The sequence below is a fragment of the Schistocerca gregaria genome, chromosome 8 (genome assembly GCF_023897955.1).
Source record: "Schistocerca gregaria isolate iqSchGreg1 chromosome 8, iqSchGreg1.2, whole genome shotgun sequence".
Lineage (NCBI taxonomy): Eukaryota > Metazoa > Arthropoda > Insecta > Orthoptera > Acrididae > Schistocerca > Schistocerca gregaria.
Genome location: NC_064927.1, coordinates 127,409,408 through 127,430,067, shown reverse-complemented (window position 1 = coordinate 127,430,067; position 20,660 = coordinate 127,409,408). Strand labels below are relative to the sequence as shown.

The following is a 20,660-nucleotide window of genomic DNA, read 5'->3' as shown; positions in this document are numbered from 1 at the left end:
CTGTGTGATGTTGAGGTACACCTGTGGTCAGCAAGATACCAAGATCTGTCCCTGATAGAACAAACTGTAGATGCTGCTTTCTGTGGCATGGCTGGCTGATAATACATTACATTAATACTTGTGCCCTAGATAATTAACATGACATTTCGTAATGATGTGGAACGTGTTACTTTAGTATACGGTATTTTTTCAAATACTACTTTATACCTAAAAATTCGTCTAATGAATAGAAGGAGTTGTTACTTAGAAATTATTTTAATTTGTCTTTAAATGCTAGTTGGCTAGGTGTCAGACTTTTAATGTTACTTGGTAAACGACCAAAGACTTTTGTGGCAGCATAATTCACCCCATTCTGTGCAAAAGTCAGATTTAACACAGAAAAGTAAAGATCATCCTTTCTTCTATTGTTTGTGCTACGCACTTCGCTGTTATTTTTGAATTGCGATAAGTTATTAATAACAAGTGTCGTAAGTTAATATACACTATGTGATCAAAAGTATCAGAACACCCCAAAAGATACGTTTTTCATATCTACATCCACATCCATACTCCGCCAGCCACCTGACGGTGTGTGGCGGATGGTACCTTGAGTACCTATATCGGTTCTCCCTTCTATTCCAGTCTCGTATTGTTCGTGAAATGAAAGATTGTCGGTATGCCTCTGTGTGGGCTGTAATCTCTCTGATTTTATCCTCATGGTCTCTTCGTGAGATATACGTAGGAGGGAGCAATATACTGCTTGACTCCTCGGTAAAGGTATCTTCTCGAAACATTAACAACAGCCCGTACCGAGCTACTGAGCGTCTCTCTTCCACATATTATATGCATTGTGCTGCCACCTACTGCCACGACATCGTGAGAGAGCAGAATGGGGCGCTCCGCGGACTTCGAACGTAGTCAGGTAGGTGACTGGGTGTCATTTGTGTCTTACGTCAGTACGCGAGATTTCCACACTCCTAAACATCCCTATATTTGCTGTTTCCGAAGTGAAGTAGAAACGTGAAGGGACACGTACAGCACAAAAGCGTACAGGCAGACCTCGTCTGTTGACTAACAGACACTGCCGACAGTTGAAGAGGGTCGTAATGTGTAATAGGCACACGTCTATCCAGACAATCACACAGGAATTCCAAACTGGATCAGGATCCGCTGTGAGTACTATGACAGTTAGGCGGGAGGTGAGAAAACTTGGATTTCATGGTCGAGCGGCTGCTCATAAGACACACATCACGCTGGTAAATGCCAAACGACGCCTCGCGTCGGAGCTTAAACATTGTGCGATTGAACAGTGGAAGAACGTTGTGTGGAGTGACGAACCACGGCACACAACGTGGCGATCCGATGACAGGGTGTGGGTATGGCGAATGCCCGGTGAACATCATCTGCCAGCGTGTGCAGTGCCAACAGCAAAATTCGGAGGCGGTGGTGTTATGGTGTGGTCGAGTTTTTCACGGAGTGGGCTTGCAACCCTTGTTGTTTTGCGTGGCACCATCACATCACAGACCTACACTGATCCTTCCCACTGTTGAATAGCAATTTGGAGATAGCGATTGCATCTTTCAACACGATCGAGTACCTGTTCATAATGTACGGCCTGTGACGTAGTGGTTATACGACAATAACATCCCTGGCCTACACAGAGTCCTGACCTGAATCCTATAGAACACTTTTGGGATGTTTTGCAACGCCGACTTCGTGGCTGGCCTCACCGACCGACATCTATGCCTCTCTTCAGTGCAGCACTCCGTGAAGAATGGACTGCCATTCCCCAAGAAACATTGCAGCACCTAATTGAACGTATGCCTCCGGTAGTGGAAACTGTCTTGTCAACACCATATTGAATTCCAGCATTACCGATGGACGGCGGCACGGACTTGTAAGTCATTTGCAGTCAGGTGTCCCGATATTTTTCATCATATAGTGAATGTATTGTGAAGGTACTGTGAATATCCCTAGTTCTGAAATAAATGTCGGCAAGGTGATCTTGGGTGGGCTCCAGCTACTATTCTGATTACTGTCTTTTGTCCAGTGAAAATTTTTTCTCTTAATGACGAATTACCGCAAAATAAGATGCCCTATGAAAGCAGTGAATGAAAATAGGCGTAGTAAACTAATTTACTGGTATGTTTATTACCAAAATTTACAGTAATGCTAATAGCATAAGCAGCTGAACTGAAACATTTTAGCAGATTATCAATGTGTTTCTTCCAGTTCAATTTCTCATCTATGCACACACTCAGAAATTTTGAATATTCTGCGTCAACAACAGACTTCTGTTCAAATTCTATATTTATCGATGATGTTAAGCCGTTTTATTGCACAGAACTGTATATACTGTGATTTCTCAAAATCTAGTGAGTGCTGGGTACAGCTTAGTAATTTTCTGAATGTCACTATTTCCAATTTCCTTAGCTAATTCTTGTTTGTTGATTGTGATTACTATACTTGTATCATCAGCAAAAAAACTAGCTTTGCATCTTCATGAATATAGAGTGGCAAGTGATTTATATCAAGAGGAATAAGGGATCTGTGGCAAACCGTTCTTGATACCGCCCCAGTCAAAGGACTCTGATAATTTTTGCAGACTCTCTCTACCTTTAATTTCAACCTTCTGCAGTGCTCCAGTAAAATATGAATGAAACCATTTGTGCATTGTCCCACTCATGCCAGAAGTCCTTGAGAGATCACAAAAAGTCCCAATGGGTGATGCTCGATTATTCAGAGCATTTAATATTGGATCAGTGAAAACATAAATAGCATTTTCTGTTGTATAGCCCTCTGAAAACAAAACTGACGTTTTGTTAGTGCTTCATTTTTACAAATATATGAAGCTAATTTTGAATACACTACTCTGTCAAGAATTTTGGATAAAGCTGTCAGGATGAGATTGCACAGTAAAATGACAAAAGGAATCGCTGTGATATTAATTTAACTGTCTGCCCCTCATTCCCTTTCATCTGGAACACTTGGCCTCAACTGCTAATCTGCTGCTTTATCGACATTGTAGCACAGGACGTCGTTTCGCCTAGCAGCTGCTTCTCGTAGGTAAACAGAACTTTTTATGTGATGCAACAGGGTAATACTAAAGACCAGAATACAGATAGATATTGGAATATATTTATCATAAACAGAAGAAATGTGTGGTGGGCTGTTACTCCACTCGTAATATAAATCGACAACCTGACATGAAAAATCTTTTGCTGCAGGTCGAGAAAATTACTCCGCCCCCACGAGACAATAGTTCTCGGTTTGGTCTGACCGACGGTGGTCTTCGACGGCTGGGAAAATTGGTTTAATGTCATTTGTCGATCAATTACTTTAATAATCTGAGCAACCATGGCCTAAATCATTTGGTTTGTAATTTTACGGGCAGTTCTAATCTCCGTATATCAATCCAATCCCAGCGCCAGTATCCAGGTTATCAAGGAGTAGTTACAACACTTGACCGCCAACTTGTCTCAGGGGAGGACACAACGGCTTTTTGACACACTTCCCAACTAAATTACTGCATTGATCCATGTGAGACGGTTGTAGCGTCATACTGGTAACTGGGCCCATACCGCCAAATTCTTTGCAGACTTGACTTGATATTGTAATCACTTAAATAACAAAATAACATCATATACCATCTCAACCTGTTAGGTCTCATTTTGTTTCTTCTTCCACTTCTGGGTAATGTATACTACTGGACATTAAAATTGCTACACCAACAAGAAATGCAGATGGTAAACGAGTATTCACGGGACAAATATATTATACTAGAACTGACATGTGGTTACATTTCCACGCAATTTGGTTGCATAGACCCTGAGAAATCAGTATCCAGCACAACCACCTCTGGCCGTAATAACGGCCTTGATACGCCTGGGCATTGAGTCAAACAGAACCCATGCAATTTCAACACGATACCACAATTCAACAGGAGTAGTGACTGGCGTATTGTGACGAGCCATCATGATGCTGTAAACAGAACCTGGATTCATCCGAAAAAATGACGTTTTGCTATTCGTGCACCCAGGTTCGTCGGTGAGTACACCAACGCAGGCGCTCCTGTCCGCGATGCAGCGTCAACGGTAACCGCAGCTACTGTCTCCGAGCTGATAGTCTATGCTGCTGCAAACGTTGTCGAACTGTTCGTGCAGAAGGTTGTTGTCTTGCAAACGTCCCTATCTGTTGACACAGGGATCGAGACGTTTGCCGGCCTTTGTGGCCGAGCGGTTCTAGGCGCTTCAGTCTGGAACCGCGCGACCGCTACGGACGCAAGTTCGAATCCTGCCTCGGACATGGATGTGTGTGATGTCCTTAGGTTTAAATAGTTCTACGTTCTAGGGGGCTGATGACCTGAGATGTTAAGTCCCATAGTGCTCAGAGCCATTTTGAACCATCGAGACGTGGCTGCACGCGGATAAGATGCCCGTCATCTAGACTGCTAGTGATACGAGGCCGTTGGGATCCAGCACGGCGTTCCGTATTACCCTCCTGAACCCACCGATTCCATATTCTAATAGTCATTGGATCTCGACCAACGTGAGCAGCAATGTCGCGATACAATAAACCGCAATCGCGATAGGCTACAATCCGACCTTTATCAAACTCGGAAACGTGATAGTACGCATCCTCCTTACACGAGGCATCACAACAACGTTTCACCAGGCAACGCCGGTCAACTGCTGTTTGTGTATGAGAAATCGGTTGGAAACTTTCCTCATGTCAGCGCGTTGTAGGTTTCGCCACCTGCGCCAGCCTTGTGTGAATGCTCACAAAAGCTAATCATTTGCATATCACAGCATCTTTTTCCTGTCGGTTAAATTTCGCGTCTGTAGCACGTCATCTTCGTGGTGCAAAAATTTTATTTGCCAGTAGTGTACCTTTTTGTATCAGGTATTGTACAATGCGCTGTGCAGCACGGCTCAGACAAAGATTTCGATCATTACCTGGCATAGTCCGTCCCCGGAAACTGAGTGGTCAGCGCGACAGAATGTCAGTCCTAAGGGCCCGCGTTTGATTCCCGGCTGGGTCGGAGATTTTCTCCGCTCAGGAGCTGAGTGTTGTGTTGTCCGAATCATCATCATTTCATCACCATCGACACGCAAGTCACCGAAGTGGCGTCCAATCGAAAGACTTGCACCTTGCAAACAGTCTACCCGTCGGGAGGTCCTGTTCACACGACATTTACATTTATTTACCTGGCATAGAGTCCTGTGCTCAGTTTGTCCTGAAGACTGTTTCTACAATCCTTTGAATTTTCCCTGTACCATTCGTTACACTGTGTATAAAGAATGAAACGACTGGCAGATAGTAATAATTAAAAGCCAAAACGAGCAGATTCTGGATAATATAGTTTCAGAAGCGCAAAATCTCAGTCGATTCATCCATGTAACAAACTTAACTCAAGTAATATTGTTGAAATCTGTGAGTAATTGCGGAATAGGAATAAATAAGAGCTCAAAGTATCTTCAGACTGATCACAGTGCTATGGAGTGTGTTTCACAGCATATTTTACATAGCATTCTAAGCGTGAAAGTACTGAGCGACTCCCACTTTGTTGAGCCAACAGGTTGGAGAAGGAAGGAAAGTAAATTCAGAGGTTAATGTACTGTCGACGTAGAGGTCATTCGAGATGGAGCACGATAAAACAAGGTCAGGGAAGGAAACTGGTTGTGTCTTTTACAAGGGAACCATCCTGGCATTCGCTTTAATCGACTTAGTAAAGCCATGGGAAAATGTGAATCCGAATGGTCAGACAAGGGGAAAAACTTTGCTTCACCCAAATACGGGAAGGTCGGAGAAGCCACTTGTTCGTGGACTAAAGAATCTGATCAATTACAGTCCTTGGATGAAAAATATTAAAAAAATAAAACAGCTCAGAAACCCAACCGTTATGTTTGAAGACAATGGCACATGTATGAAAATACTCGGGGCAAATATTCGAATGGCCTTACGCCACCACCATTGAACTCAGCAAAAGCAAATATTACAGAAATTTAACACCACCTCATCTCCGCTCTCTGACGAATAATTACCGTGTCGGTAGTTTCTTCGTAGTACTGTAGTAATGCCACTGTGTATTCCAGTATATAAATATACGAGGGGCATTCAATAAGTAATGCAACACATCTTTTTCTGAAAGTGAATTGGTTTTATTTAGGATTTCTGTACACCATGTTATTCTCCACTCTTTTGGCTACAAAACCGTGGTTTTCAAGATAATCCCCGTTCAATGTAACCGCCTCACGCCATCTTACCATGCTCGCATGGTAGTACTCTAACTGTCGACGTCAGTGTGACTGTCTTGCTGCATTGATAACCTCCCCATCATCCACGTACTGCTTCCGGCAAAATGTTTCCTTCATTGGGCCAACCAGATGGAAGTCATAAGGTGCGAGATCCGTGCTGGAGAATGGTTTTGAAAGAAAAGCGCAATGAGCTCCTTTTGGATGTTCATACGTGTGTGAGGCCTCGTGTTGTCTTGAAGCATCGACGTCTTTGATTGTTATCCGTCAGTCACCTCGAATGAGAGTGTCTGCACGTTCCGACATTGGAGGAGTCACGGCTGTGTGCTGTCGGCTGTCACATGGGAGACCAGATAGGTTGGTGCGACCTCCCTGCGATGGTGATAGACGCATCGCTCAACGATTCACCGTGATTTTGTTCACCAGCAGATCTCCACAGACATTCTGCAAGCGTCTATGAATATTAATAATATCACACAACAATAATATGCATAATTTGTCTGTCAGAAGAAAGAATTATGTTCAAATGTGTGTGAAATCTAATGGGACTTAGCTGCTAAGGTCATCAGTCCCTAAGTTTACACACTACTTAACCTAAATTATCCTAAGGACAAACACACACATTCATGCCCGAGGGAGAACTCGAACCTCTGCCAGGACCAGCTGCACAGCCCATGACTGCAGCGCCTAGACTACTCGGCTAATCCCGAGAGGAAATAAATAATTACTTTTGTGGAATTTTGTTGTTTCGTACATAATTAAGTATCGTTTAGGGCAAGAATTAAATAATGCGTAAGCTTTCACTACTCTCCGTTTCACTTTTTGTGTAAGTGGGAGTTTTCGTGCTTTTTTATTTTTTCGGACACGTGTACAAGATCCCTATCACACGCACTAGTCTACAAATTAACTTATGTGCTGAAAATCAGACATTCGTACATTGCACCCACACAACAACTCACATATTGTACACTTCTTTGACAAATGTTCGTTTGTAGTCACGCTGATTTGATATCGTCACTTTCTCAATCAACGCCTCTGTTCGGATGGTCCTTAGTTCCTTTGCGGCTAGCTTTACCTGGTTATTTACTTTTCTGTTAGCATTTAAAATAGATTCAACAGAGTTCAAGTTAACACTGCAAGCGAAAGCCGAGTCCCGCACAGTAAACAGCCACTTCCAAACGCAAACCGCCGTTTGTGCAAGTGATTAAATTCACTTAGTTAAGTTTACCAACCAGGTCACTTGACTGCTATACAAAATTAGGCGCTCAGAATCATAAGGGCCAATAGCACACCATCGTCGATTCCATATTTAAGCTACTATCAGAGAAATCAGTGAGACAGGTTTTCTTGAAAGTTCATACATACAGTGTGGCCTACAGACCATATAAATCTGACCCACCATAAGATAAAAAATGGCTCTAAGCACTATGAGACTTAACATTTGAGGTCATCAGTCCCCTAGACTTAAAACTGCGTAAACCTAACTAACCGAAAGACGTCACACATATCCATACCTGAGGCAGGATTCGAACTTGCGACCGTAGCAGCCTCGTGGTTTCGGACTGAAGCGCCTAGAACCACTCGACCACAGCGGCCGGCCTACCATACGATCAACAGATCCCAGAAGTACGAATAAATGATGTTGTGCTTTAGGCACTTGTGGTTCTCAGCACCTCAAATGGATTTCTGTATAATAAAATCCGAAAGTTCGTATACTATAGCTCATTCAGAAGCCCACAAAATACATTTTTCTATCAGTATAACTACAACATACACTGACGCCTGATCTAATTTTACTATATAGTGAGTGAATTGCATATTCGAGGAGTATGCTACTGTCTATCAGGATTTATGCCAAGCGAACGGGATAAAAGCCTGCTGCAGCCTGCTATCACCAGGTGACACTGACGTAAACTTGTAGTTGAGTGGTGAGGACCAGCTGTGCACATTGTTTATCAAATCCGTATATCTGGCACATAAGGCCATCACGTCACGTCAAGTTACGCATGTGCAGAAGCTCCTTAAAAAGTGCACAACTGAAGATGTGCTCGCGACCATGATGACAGGTTCCACGAAGTCTAGAGGAGCAGTAATACATGGAGCGGTAGATTAATGCCGTGTATTTCAGATTATCGTGTCAGTGTCATATTTAACAGAATTCGGAGAAATAATCAATAAGTCGGCAAGGATTAAAAGTTAGAGCGTTCAAGTGCTCCCGTGCTCTTACAAAGCAGTCGCCACTGTTTTTCGTCAAAAGAGAATTCAATGACAGCTCTCTGCGTGAAAGACACCTCCGTTGCAGAAAACAAACACTTCTTCTTCTTGTTCTACCTGTAGCGCATGTTCATCTACATACATAACGCCTTAAGCCACTGTACAGTGAGTGCATGGCGGAGGCTATTCTGTACCATTGATGGTTTTTTCTTTTGTTATACGACTCGCAGCACTTTGATCTAGGGAAGAACCAGATGCCTCTGTGCAAGCGCTTGTCTCCCTCATTTTGTCCATACGGTCCTTATGTGAGATGACGTTGGAAGCTGCAGTATCCTTCTGCACTGAGTCACAAACGCTGCTTCACAAAGCTTTTCCAAGTGTGTTACGCCAAATATTGTCTTCGTCTCTCCTATGATTACCACTGAATCGTACGTAACATTACTGTAACACGATGGCTTTGTTCGAACCTATCGACAACACATCTAGCATAACGCCTCCGAACGGCTAAATCCGAACTAGTGAGGATTTCAAACACTCGAGCAGTATTCAAGAAGGGGTTGTAAAAGTATTTTGTATGTGCTTTCCTTTATAGCTCTACAAATTTTCCCAAAATTCTCAGATAAAGCGCAGTCGCTATTTGCCTTCCACACAGTTGATGTCAATGCTCGTTCTATTTGATCTCTATATTTAATCGACGTGTATGTTCCTTGAAATAACGATAAGTCAGATTTGACACAAACGAAATGCCGTGGCAAATAAAATAAATAAGTAAACAGCTTCAATTTCAGTCAGCTCTGACAATACGTGGACTGAAACTTCCTGGTTGATTAAAACTGTGTGCGGGACTGGTTCTCGAATCTAAGACCTTTACCATTAGCGGGCCAACCACAACTCACGACCCCTCCTCATAGCTTTACTTCTACCACACAGATGAGGTAGTGGGAGAAGTAAGCGTGTGAGGAGCGGGCGTGAGTCGTGCTTGGATATCTCAGCTGGTAGATAACTGTCCCGTAAAAGGCAAAAGTCGCAGGTTCGAGTCCCATTCTGGCACACAGAGTTAATCTGCTAGAAAGTTTCATATCAGCGCACACTCCGTTGTAGGTTTAGCGGTGTAAATAGAAGGTCGTTTTTACTTTTTTTTATTTTCTTCCCCCCTGGCACTTTTCCTTCTCTAAGAGTGAGAATTTATATGTGCCTGTTGAGTAAAGATGACGGTAATGGTCATTTGGAGTCATGGTTCTGTTGTTTGACGATAAGAGAAGAAAGTGGATGAAACCCGCTGCTGGCACATAGCCTACACCTCTCGAAAAGCACCAAGGGCCGTCGGACTCAACGGATCACCATAAACAGCGTCGTGAGTCGCTGTGGCGATGTTTGGAATTTAATCGAGGTCATGGGCGCAAAGACGTGTGATTAGGAGCCACAGATCACCTCCCACCCTTCCCTTGCCGGCCAAATGCAGGTGGTGAGATATTTCTTCCACCTGTAGGATTCGAACCGGCTTACCTCCAATTCGAGCGTCAGCACCCAGGCGTGCTTTAGCGACCTCGGCTACGGCAGTGACGGTCCAGCCTCGTTTCCAAAAACTAATGGAATTTCAGAGCCCACTTTCGCTTTCCCTCCGAATCTTCAAAGTTCCTAATTTCTCTACCCTTTTTAAAAAGACATTTCACAATTTATGAGAACTGGAATATTAAAAATAACCTCTAGTGCAGTACTGAGAACAACTGGTGTAAGAAGCGTAACAGCTGTAACGATAATCACAACAAACAGATAGTCAATAACACCGTATGGCGTTTTAATCATTCATTTCCTCCTGACGAATATTTTCCTCATCCACTCCCCTCGCCCCAAATAAAAGACACCTGTTCAAATCAACTACAGACTGCTAACGCGCACGGCGCACTGCATCCTCAGTATGCTGTTATTTTGTCGCCTTTGTTTCGCTCCTGACGCTGACGTATATTCACCAACTAGGACTTTACCAGCAGCTGAAAATGGCGCACCTGTGTACTCAAGTAGCAACCAAGGAAGAACGAGAAATGCATCTTCGCACGTGTGTCATATTCCATTATCAACTGAACGCTCCGCCTCACACATTAATTTTAATACATATTATACATTCTATATCTACATCTAAGATATTACTCTGCTATTCACAATAAAGTGCCTGTTAGAGGGTTCAATGAACCACCTTCAGGCTGTCTCTCTACCGTTCCACTCTCGAACGGAGCGCGAGAAAAACGATTTTTCTGTGCGAACCCTGATTTCTCTTATTTTATCGCCATGGTCATTTTTCCCTATGTAGGTGGGTGCCAACAGAATGTTGTCGCAATCGGAAGAGAAAACTGGTGATTGAAATGTCATGAGAAGATCCTGTCCAACGAAAAACGCCTTTGTTTTAATGATTACCACTCCAATTCACGTATCGTGTCTATGGCACTATCTCCCCTACTTCGCGATAATATAAAACGAGCCGCCCTTATTTGAATTTTTCCGATATCATCCGTCAGTCCCACTTGATGCTGATCCCACACCGCACAACAATACCCCAGAATAGGGCGGACAAGTGTAGTGAAAGTTCTAAATTCAGAAAAGTTCTCCAGTTTAAATACCTTGGATCAGGTTTCAACAGTAATAATATCATTACAATGGATATAAATGAAAGAATAGCCTCAGGGTCAAGATGTCTGTACTCACTAATCAACCCATCCAAAAGTAAAGCTTTGTCAATCACCACAAAGATGAAGATATCTGTCCCATATTACTGTACGGTTCAGAAAGCTGGACGCTTACAAAGAATGAAAGAGAAAAACTGAATGTTTTTGAAAGAAATGTAATGAGAAAAATCTGGGGACCTGTGTAGGAAAATGGCGTATGGAGAATTCAAAAGAACAATCAAATTTATCAGTTGATGAAGCAACCCAATATCATCCAGAAATTAAAAAGTAGGAGACTGCAATGGGCTGGTCGTGTGACCAGAATGGAAAACAACAGAATCACCAAGAAAGCATTTGAAGGAACTCTCCAAGCAACAAGACCATTGGGACGACCTCGTACAAGGTGGAAAGATGACATAGAGAAGGACTTCGCAGCATTAGGAATTTCCGCAGGGTGGAGAGAGGCTGCGAGAGATAGAAGGCGATGGAAGCAAACCGTTGATGCAGCGCGTTGTCTACAGGGCCTGTGATCGTTGAGAAGAGAGAGAGAGTGTGTAATGTAAGTAGTAGACCTGTTGCACCTTCTAAGTGTTCTGCAAATGAATCGCAGTATTTGGTTTGCTCTACCCACAGCATTATCTATGTGTTCGTTCTAATTTAGGTTATTTGTAATTGTTATTTCTAAGTATTTAGTTGAATTTACAGCATTCAGATTTGTGTGACTTATCGCGTAATCAAAATTTCTTTTAACACTCATGTGAATAACTTCATACTTTTCTTTATTCAGGGTCAACTGACACTTTTCGCACGGAACAGATATCTTATCTAAATCATTTTGCAATTCGTTTTGGTCATCTGATGACTTAACAAGACGGTAAAAGACAGCATAGTTTGCAAACAATCTAAGAAGGCTACTAAGATTGTCTCCTATATCGTTAATATAAATCGACAATAGAGAGCCTACAATACTTCCTTGAGGAACGCCAGAGATTACATCTCTCTTACTACGAACTGTGACCTTTCTGAAGGGAAATCACCAATCTAGCGGCACAACTGAGGTGATATTCCATAGGCACGCAACTTGGTTAGAAGACGTTTGTGAGGAACAGTGTAAAAAGCCTTCGGGAAATCTAAAAATATGAAATCAATTTGACACCCCCTGTTGATAGTACTCATTGCTTCATAAGTATAAAGAGCTAGTTGTGTTTCGGAAGAACGACATTTTCTGAATCCGTGCTGAATATGTGTCAATAAATTGTTTCCTTCGACGTACTTCATAATGTTCGACTACAGTATATGTTTCAAAACACTACTGCAAATCGACGTTAGTGATGTGGGCCTGTAATTCAACGGATTACTTCTACATCAATTTTTGGGCATTGGTGTGATTTGAGCAATTTTCCAGTCTTTAGGTACGTATCTTCCTGTGAGCGAGTGGTTGTATATAATTGCTAAATATGGAGCTATTGTATCAGCATACTCTGAGAGGAACCTGAGTGGTATACAATCTGGACCTGAAGCCTTGCTTTATTAAGTGATTTAACCTGTTTTGCGACACCAAGGATATCTACTTCTATGTTTCTCATCTTGGCAGTTGTTTATGATTGGAATTCAGGAACATATACTTCTTCTTCTTTGGTGAAGGAGTTTCGGAAGCCGTGTTTAATAACTCTGCTGTAGTATCACTTTAGTGACATCGCCGTTGTTATCGAGCACTGAAGGTCTTAATTGCGTCTTGCCACAGGTGTGCTTAATGTATGACCAGAATCCCTTTGCGTTTTCTGCCAGATTTCGAGACCGAGTTTCGTAATGGAAATTATTAAAAGCACCTCGCATTGAAGTACGGGCTATATTTCGAACTTCTGTAAAACTTTGTCGGTCTTGTGGATTTTGCATTCTTTTAAATTTGACATGCTTTTTTCTCTGCTTCTCCAACAGCGATCTGACCCGTTTTGTGTGCCATGGGGGATCAGTACCATCACTTATTAATTTATTGCTGTCGATACTATCTCTTTGAAATCATTCCCCAACTTCCCTACGCTTACATGATTAGATCGGGAGTGGAGACTGTCTCTTAAAAAGGCGTTAAGAGCATATTTATCAGCTTTTTTAACCAGATTCTTTTTTATTGTTGTAGGTGTTACGGCATTCAGTCTAACAGCAACTGCCTTGTAGTTGCTAATCCCCGGATTCGTCACGATACTCTTTGTCCAGGATTATTTGTTACTAAGAGGTGAAGTATGCTTTCGCAATCATTTACGCTTCGAGTTGGCTCATGAACTAATTGTCCAAAATAATTTTCTGAGAAAGCATTCAGTACAATTTCGGATTTTTATACCTGCCGCCGGCTTTAAACGTGTAATTTTTTCAGCATATCGAGGGTAGATTAAAGTCATCACCGACTATAACTGTATGAGTGGGGTACCTATTTGAAATGAGCCTCTAGTTTCTTTGAACTGTTCAGCAACTATATCTTCTGAGTCGGGGAACGGGGGTCGGTAAAACGATCTAATTAATAGTTTAGTCCGATTGTCGAGTATAACCTATACCCATACTATTTCTCCGGAACTATCTACTTCAATTTCGCTGCAAGGCAGACTACTTCTGACAGCAATAAATACTCCACCACCAACAGTATTTAATCTATCCTTTCTGAAAACTTTTAGATCGTTTGAAAAAATTTCGGCTGAACTTATTTCCGGCTTTAGCCAGCTTTCTGTACCTATAACTATTTGAGCTTCAGTGCTTTCTATTAGCGCTTAGAACTCTGGTTATTTCCAAACGAAGCTATGACGATTTACAACTACAATATCAATCGTTCCTACAACTAACTTACTGTGTTTTACCCGAACCCTTTTAGACGTAGGCCTTTCCTGCGGTTCCCTGACACCCTGTAGCCTAAAAAACCGCCCTGTCCCTTCCACACAGCCCCCGCTACCGTGTGGCCGCCTCCTGTGTGTAGTGGACTCCTGACCTATTAAGCGGAACCGGGAAACCCTTCGCCCGATGGCGCAAGTCAAGGAATCTGTAGCCTACACGCTCACAGAATAGCTGGAGTCTCTGATTCAGACTCTCCATTCGTCTATGCACCAAAGAACTACAGTCAGTTCTATCGTCGATGTGACTAATTTATAGAACAGATACTAGATCGTTTAGAGTTTCATTTTTAACCCGAACGCATAAGTATCTTATACTGGTTGTTACAAATATCGTATACACAGTACCGCACTGTCAGTGGCTTCATGATGATGATGTTTGTGGGGCAGTCAGGTGCGCGGTCATCAGCATCCGTACAAAGTCCCAATTCTTTCACAGTCCAATTTTTTACATGGTCCAATGTAACCACTGTCACGAATGATGATGATGAAATGATGAGACAACACAAACACCAAGTTCGTGGTCAGAGAAAATCCCCAAACCGGCCGGGAACCGAACCCAGGACCCCGTGATCCAGAGGCAGCAACGCTAGCCACTAGACCACGAGCTGCGGACATCAGTGGCTTGGTCTCGCTACAGGAAAGACTATTACGCTAGAATTCTTACCTTGCGTTATATGGTACAACAGTGCAAGCCCAACACAAACACGTGACTTACTTTATTCATGTCCTCTACCAATAACGAGGTCATGAAATGAAAATCCTATAGCCGTTGTACTGTTGTTAGGTATACCAAACATTTGAATTTAGTTCAGCATTATAACAATGTTGGTAATGCTATACTATAGTAAACTCGAGCTGTTCCAGAAATAATACTTCTGCTGTAAATTTGTGAAATATGAAAATTAAATAACTGTGTATGTTTGTCTGAATGATAATGTGCAGTGACAGCTGCTATGCATTATTTGGTTTTTCTTGTCTTAAGACCACTGAAAATTATTTTTTTTTTTAACAGACGCCTTCCCCTTTACAGGTAAAAAGTCGTCCATGTTTCTTTCCAGATATCGTAATGACACCTGGTTTCTCCACACGTTGTTAGCAAAAGGTAGCAGTGGGATGAAGTTCGATATTCCTTTCACGACACGCTTTCTTCGGCTTTACAAGCACACCCTAAATTGAGGTAAAGTAAAAGTTAGCTTCAGAAAACAAAGAAAAAAAAAGAAAAAAAGCAAACATGTAGTGAAGATGATACCAAGCTTCTTCCGACTATAATTTCCATTAAGAACGAGAAGAAAATCCAGTTGTCATCATCATACGTCGAAAGAAGGAACGAACCCCACAATTTTCTCAATTTACAGTATGGTTAAGATAGGAAAAGTCTAAAAATACTTCTTAAAATGGATTTGTATTTATCCATAAACAATCTGGGGTTTAGTCCGAAGTCTTGTTTGCTGTAGCTCTTCTCGCTGGTCCATTCTGTGCAAGTTTTTTCATCTTTCTATTACTGCTGCAACCCACATACATTTGAACCTGCTTACTGTAGTTCAACTTGAGTCTCCCTCAATAATTTTTTTACCACACACTTCCCTCTTTCACCAACCTGAAGATTCCTCCGTGCCAAAGCATACGTCCTATAAACCAGTCTCTTGTTTTAATCAAATTACGTCATAAATTCCTTTTCAGCCCAATTCAGTTACCTAACGCAACATTTCAGAAGTATCTAATATTGTACAGGGTGAGTCACTAACTATTGCCACCTAGAATAATTCCGAAAGTATGATAGGAGCTGAAAAGTTTGTGGGACACATTTTGCATGGAATAACGGGGGCCATAATATGACGTTGGTTTTTTTGTTGCTAGGTGGGATCACGTCAGATATATGGAGGTCAACTTTGTTTTTTTAAATGGGATGCTATAGTTTGGTACTTATTTTCTGATAGCGGCTATCGAGATGAGTCCAATGATCCAAGGTCTTGGGTCAACGAAGGTCAAAAAGATGGCATGAACGTCGATTTACAGAAGGTGCTGGAAGTGATGACCACTGATATCAATGCAGTGCTGCAATCTTCTTATCATGGACTGAGTGGTATTCCTTATCACTTCGGCACTTAGCGAATCACATGCCCTGACAGTTATCTCTCGTATATCGTGCAAACAGTAAATATTCGCCGAACACGGCGTATCAATCTAGCGTGCCATTGAAATGTAAACACCATTCGACGGTTTCACAATACAACATTAATAGGAACGCTAAGGCTAGTATCGTCGAATCAAGCGAATATGAATGATGTCTTCCTTCGAAGAGCAAGTCCATATGCTTTTCATTCACGGAGAATGCCAGCGAAATTCAGTGAGAGCTAGAGACTTATACACCCAAAAGATATCCTCAACTTACTCACCCTACACTTCGTTCAGTTAAATATGTGTACGATAAACTGAGAACAACTGAATCTAACGCATCGGAAACACATCCGGCAAACGAAAGTTACTAACGAGGAAACGGAGATTGGTACTCTTGCCACTGTGGTTCGAGATCCTTGTGTTAGTTTTGCGTCAAATCGCAAAGGAGTCTGGCATGAGCCAGAGTAGTGTTGTTCGTGTTCTGTATCGCCATAAATATCATCCTTACCATGTCAGTCTCCACCAACAATTAACTGGTACAGATTGTATGCGTCGCATTCAATTCAGAGAGATAACACATTTATTAATTTTATTTTATTTACTGACGAGGCTACATTCACAAACCATGGAAATGTTAATTTTCTTAACATACATATGTTGTTGTTGTGGTCTTCAGTCTTGAGACTGGTTTGATGCAGCTCTCCATGCTACTCTATCTTGTGAAAGCCTCTTCATCTCCCAGTACCTACTGCAACCCACATCCTTCTGACTCTGCTTAGTGTAGTCATCTCTTGGTCTCCCTCTACGATTTTTACCCTCCACGCTGCCCTCCAATACTAAATTGGTGATCCCTTTATGCCTCAGAACATGTCCTACCAACCGATCTGGTCAAGTTGTGTCACAAACTTCTCTTCTCCCCAATCCTATACAATACTTCCTCATTAGTTATGTGATCTATCCATCTAATCTTCAGCATTCTTCTGCAGCACCACATTTCGAAAGCTACTATTCTCTTCTTGTCCAAACTAGTTATCGTCCATGTTTCACTTCCATACACTTCCATTCACTTCCATACATGGCTACACTCCATACAAATACTTTCAGAAATGACTTCCAGACACTTAAATCTATACTCGATGTTAACAAATTTCTCTTCTTCAGAAACGCTTTCCTTGCCATTGCCAGTCTACATTTTATATCCTCTCTACTTCGACCATCATCAATTATTTTGCTCCCCAAATAGCAAAACTCCTTTACTACTTTATGTGTCTCATTTCCTAATCTAATTCCCTCAGCATCACCCGACTTTATTCGACTACATTCCGTTATCCTCGTTTTGCTTTTGCTGATGTTTATCTTATATCCTCCTTTCAAGACACTATCCATTCCGTTCAACTGCTCTTCCAAGTCCTTTGCTGTCTCTGACAGAATTACTATGTCATCGGCGAACCACAACATTTTTATTTCTTCTCCATGGATTTTAATACCTACTCCGAATTTTTCTTTTGTTTCCTTCACCGCTTGCTCAATATACAGATTGAATAACATCGGGGAGAGACTACAACCCTGTCTCACTTCCTTCCCAACCACTGCTTCCCTTTCATGTCTCTCGACTCTTATAACTGCCATCTGGTTTCTGTACAAATTGTAAATAGCCTTTCGCTCCCTGTATTTTACCCCTGCTACCTTCAGAATTTTGAAAGAGAGAATTCCAATCAACATTGTCAAAAGATTTCTCTAAGTCTACAAATGCTAGAAACGTAGGTTTGCCCTTCCTTAATCTAGTTTCTAAGATAAGTCGTAGGGTCAGTATTGCCTCACGTGTTCCAACATTTCTACGGAATCCAAACTGATCTTCCCCGAGGTCGGCTTCTACTAGTTTTTCCATTCGTCTGTAATGAATTCGCGTTAGTATTTTGCAGCTGTGACTTATTAAACTGATAGTTCGGTAATTTTCACATCTGTCAGCACCTGCTTTCTTTGGGATTGGAATTATTATATTCTTCTTGAAGTCTGAGGGTATTTCGCCTGTCTCATACATCTTGCTCACCAGATGGTAGAGTTTTTTCAGGACTGGCTCTCCCAAGGCCGTCAGTAGTTCCAATGGAATGTTGTCTACTCCTGGGGTCTTGTTTCGACTCAGGTCTTTCAGTGCTCTGTCAAACTGTTCACGCAGTATCGTATCTCCCATTTCATCATCATCTACATCCCCTTCCATTTCCATAATATTGTCCTCAAGTACATCGCCCTTGTACCTCTACATACTCCTTCCATATTTCTGCTTTCCCTTCTTTGCTTAGAATTGGGTTTCCATCTGAGCTCTTGATGTTCATGCAAGTGGTTCTCTTATCTCCAAAGGTCTCTTTTCCTGTAGGCAGTATCTATCTTACCCCTAGTGAGATAAGCCTCTACACCCTTACATTTGTCCTCTAGTCATCCCTGCTTAGACATTTTGCACTTCCTGTCGATCTCATTCTTGAGACGTCAGTATTCCTTTTTGCCTACTTCATTTACTGCATTTTTATATTTTCTCCTTTCATCAATTAAATTCAATATTTCTTCTGTTACCCAAGGATTTCTACTAGCCTTCGTCTTTTTACCTACCTCTGCTGCCTTCACTACTTCATCCATCAAAGCTACCCATTCTTCTTCTACCGTATTTCTTTCCCCCCTTCCTGTCAATTGCTCCCTTATGCTCTCCTTGAAACTCTATACAACCTCTGGTTCTTTTAGTTTATCCAGGTCCCATCTCCTTAAATTCCCACCTTTTTGCAATTTCTTCAGTTTTAATCTACAGATCATAACCAATAGATTGTGGTCAGAGTCCACATCTGCCCTGTGGATGTCTTACAATTTAAAACCTGTTTCCTAAATCTCTGTCTTATCATTATATAATCTATCTGAAACCTGTCAGTATCTCCAGGCTTCTTCCATGTATACAGCCTTCTTTTATGGTTCTTTGCCCCAGTCCAAATTCACTTACTACGTTACCTTCTCTCTCTTTTCCTACTACCGAATTCCAGTTACCCATGACTCTTAAATTTTCGTCACCCTTCACTATCTGAATAATTTCTTTTATTTGATCATACATTTCTTCAATTTCTTCGTCATCTGCAGAGCTAGTTGGCATATAAACTAGTACTACTGTAGTAGATGTGGGCTTCGTATCTATCTTGGCCACAATAATGCGTTCACTATGCTGTTTGTAGTAGCTTACCCGCATTCCTATTTTCCTATTCATTATTAAACCTACTCCTGCATTACCCCTATTTGATTTTGTGTTTATAACCCTGTAGTCACCTGGCCAAAAGTCTTGTTCCTCCTGCCACCGAACTTCACTAATTCCCACTATATCTAACTTTAACCTATCCATTTCCCTTTTTAAATTTTCTAACCTACCTGCCCGATTAAGGGGTCTGATATTCCACTCTCCGATCCGTAGAACGCCAGTTTTCTTTCTCCTGATAACGACATTCTCTTGAGTAGTCCCCGCCCGGAGATCCAAATGGGGGACTATTTTACCTCCTGAATATTTTACCCAAGAGGATGCCATCATCATTTAATCATACAGTAAAGCTGCATGCCCTTGGGAAAGATTACGGCTGTAGTTTCCCCTTGCTTTCAGCCGTTCGCAGTACCAGCACAGCAAGGCCGTTTTGGTTATTGTTACAAGGCCAGATCAGTCAGTCATCCAGACTGTTGCCCCTGCAACTACTGAAAAGGCTCCTGCCACTCTTCAGGAACCACACGCTTGTCTGGCCTCTCAACAGATACCCCTCCGTTGTGGTTGCACCTATGGTACGGCTATCTGTATCGCTGAGGCACGCAAGCCTCCCCACCAACGGCAAGGTCCATGCTTCATGGGGGGAGGAACATACATATTAGGCAACTGAAAAGCCACGTTGGCTGCGGCAAGTTGCACACCAAAAACCGTGGCTGGTGAATGTATGGTGTGGGATTCTGGAGGCCAGGTTATAGGTCCCTATTTCATCGAAGAAAATCTTAATGGTTGGAAGTACACCACATTCCTGCAATAAACATTAAGTCTGTTACTGGAAGAAATACCTTTAGGTACAAGGAACAGCATGTGGTTTCAACGAGATGGGTGTCGGGCACATTTTTCTCTGATGGCTAGAAATGAGTTGCAGAGACAATTCCCAAGTCGTTGTATTGGACACGTAGGAGATATGTAGTCTCCGGCTCCTTCGCTATACTTGACGCCGCTGATTTTTTTTTTTTTTTTTTTGGATTGGGTGAGGGTTCGTAAAAGACATTGTTTATAAAGACGTTCCAACTCCACCTGAAGATATGCGAGAGAGAATTGTCAGAGCATGTGGTTCGATCAGTGCCGATGTGATAAGGAATACCACTCAAGCTATGATAAATAAATTGCAGCACTGCATTGATACCAATGGTCATCGCTTCGAACACCTTCTGTAAATGGATGTTCATGCCACCTTTGTGACCTTCGTTGACCTTCAAAGACCTTATTGTTTCACATCATTGGATTCGTCTAGATAGCCGCTATCAGAAAAAAGTGCCAAACTACAGCATCC

The 20,660-nt window shown here is 42.0% G+C and overlaps 1 protein-coding gene across 1 annotated transcript in view; it reads left to right on the top strand.

The window, feature by feature from the left end:
- The window catches only part of LOC126284055 (uncharacterized), a 319,115-nt gene that overhangs the window by 25,929 nt on the left and 272,526 nt on the right, over nt 1–20,660 (top strand). The gene's annotated exons all lie outside the window — the stretch shown is intronic.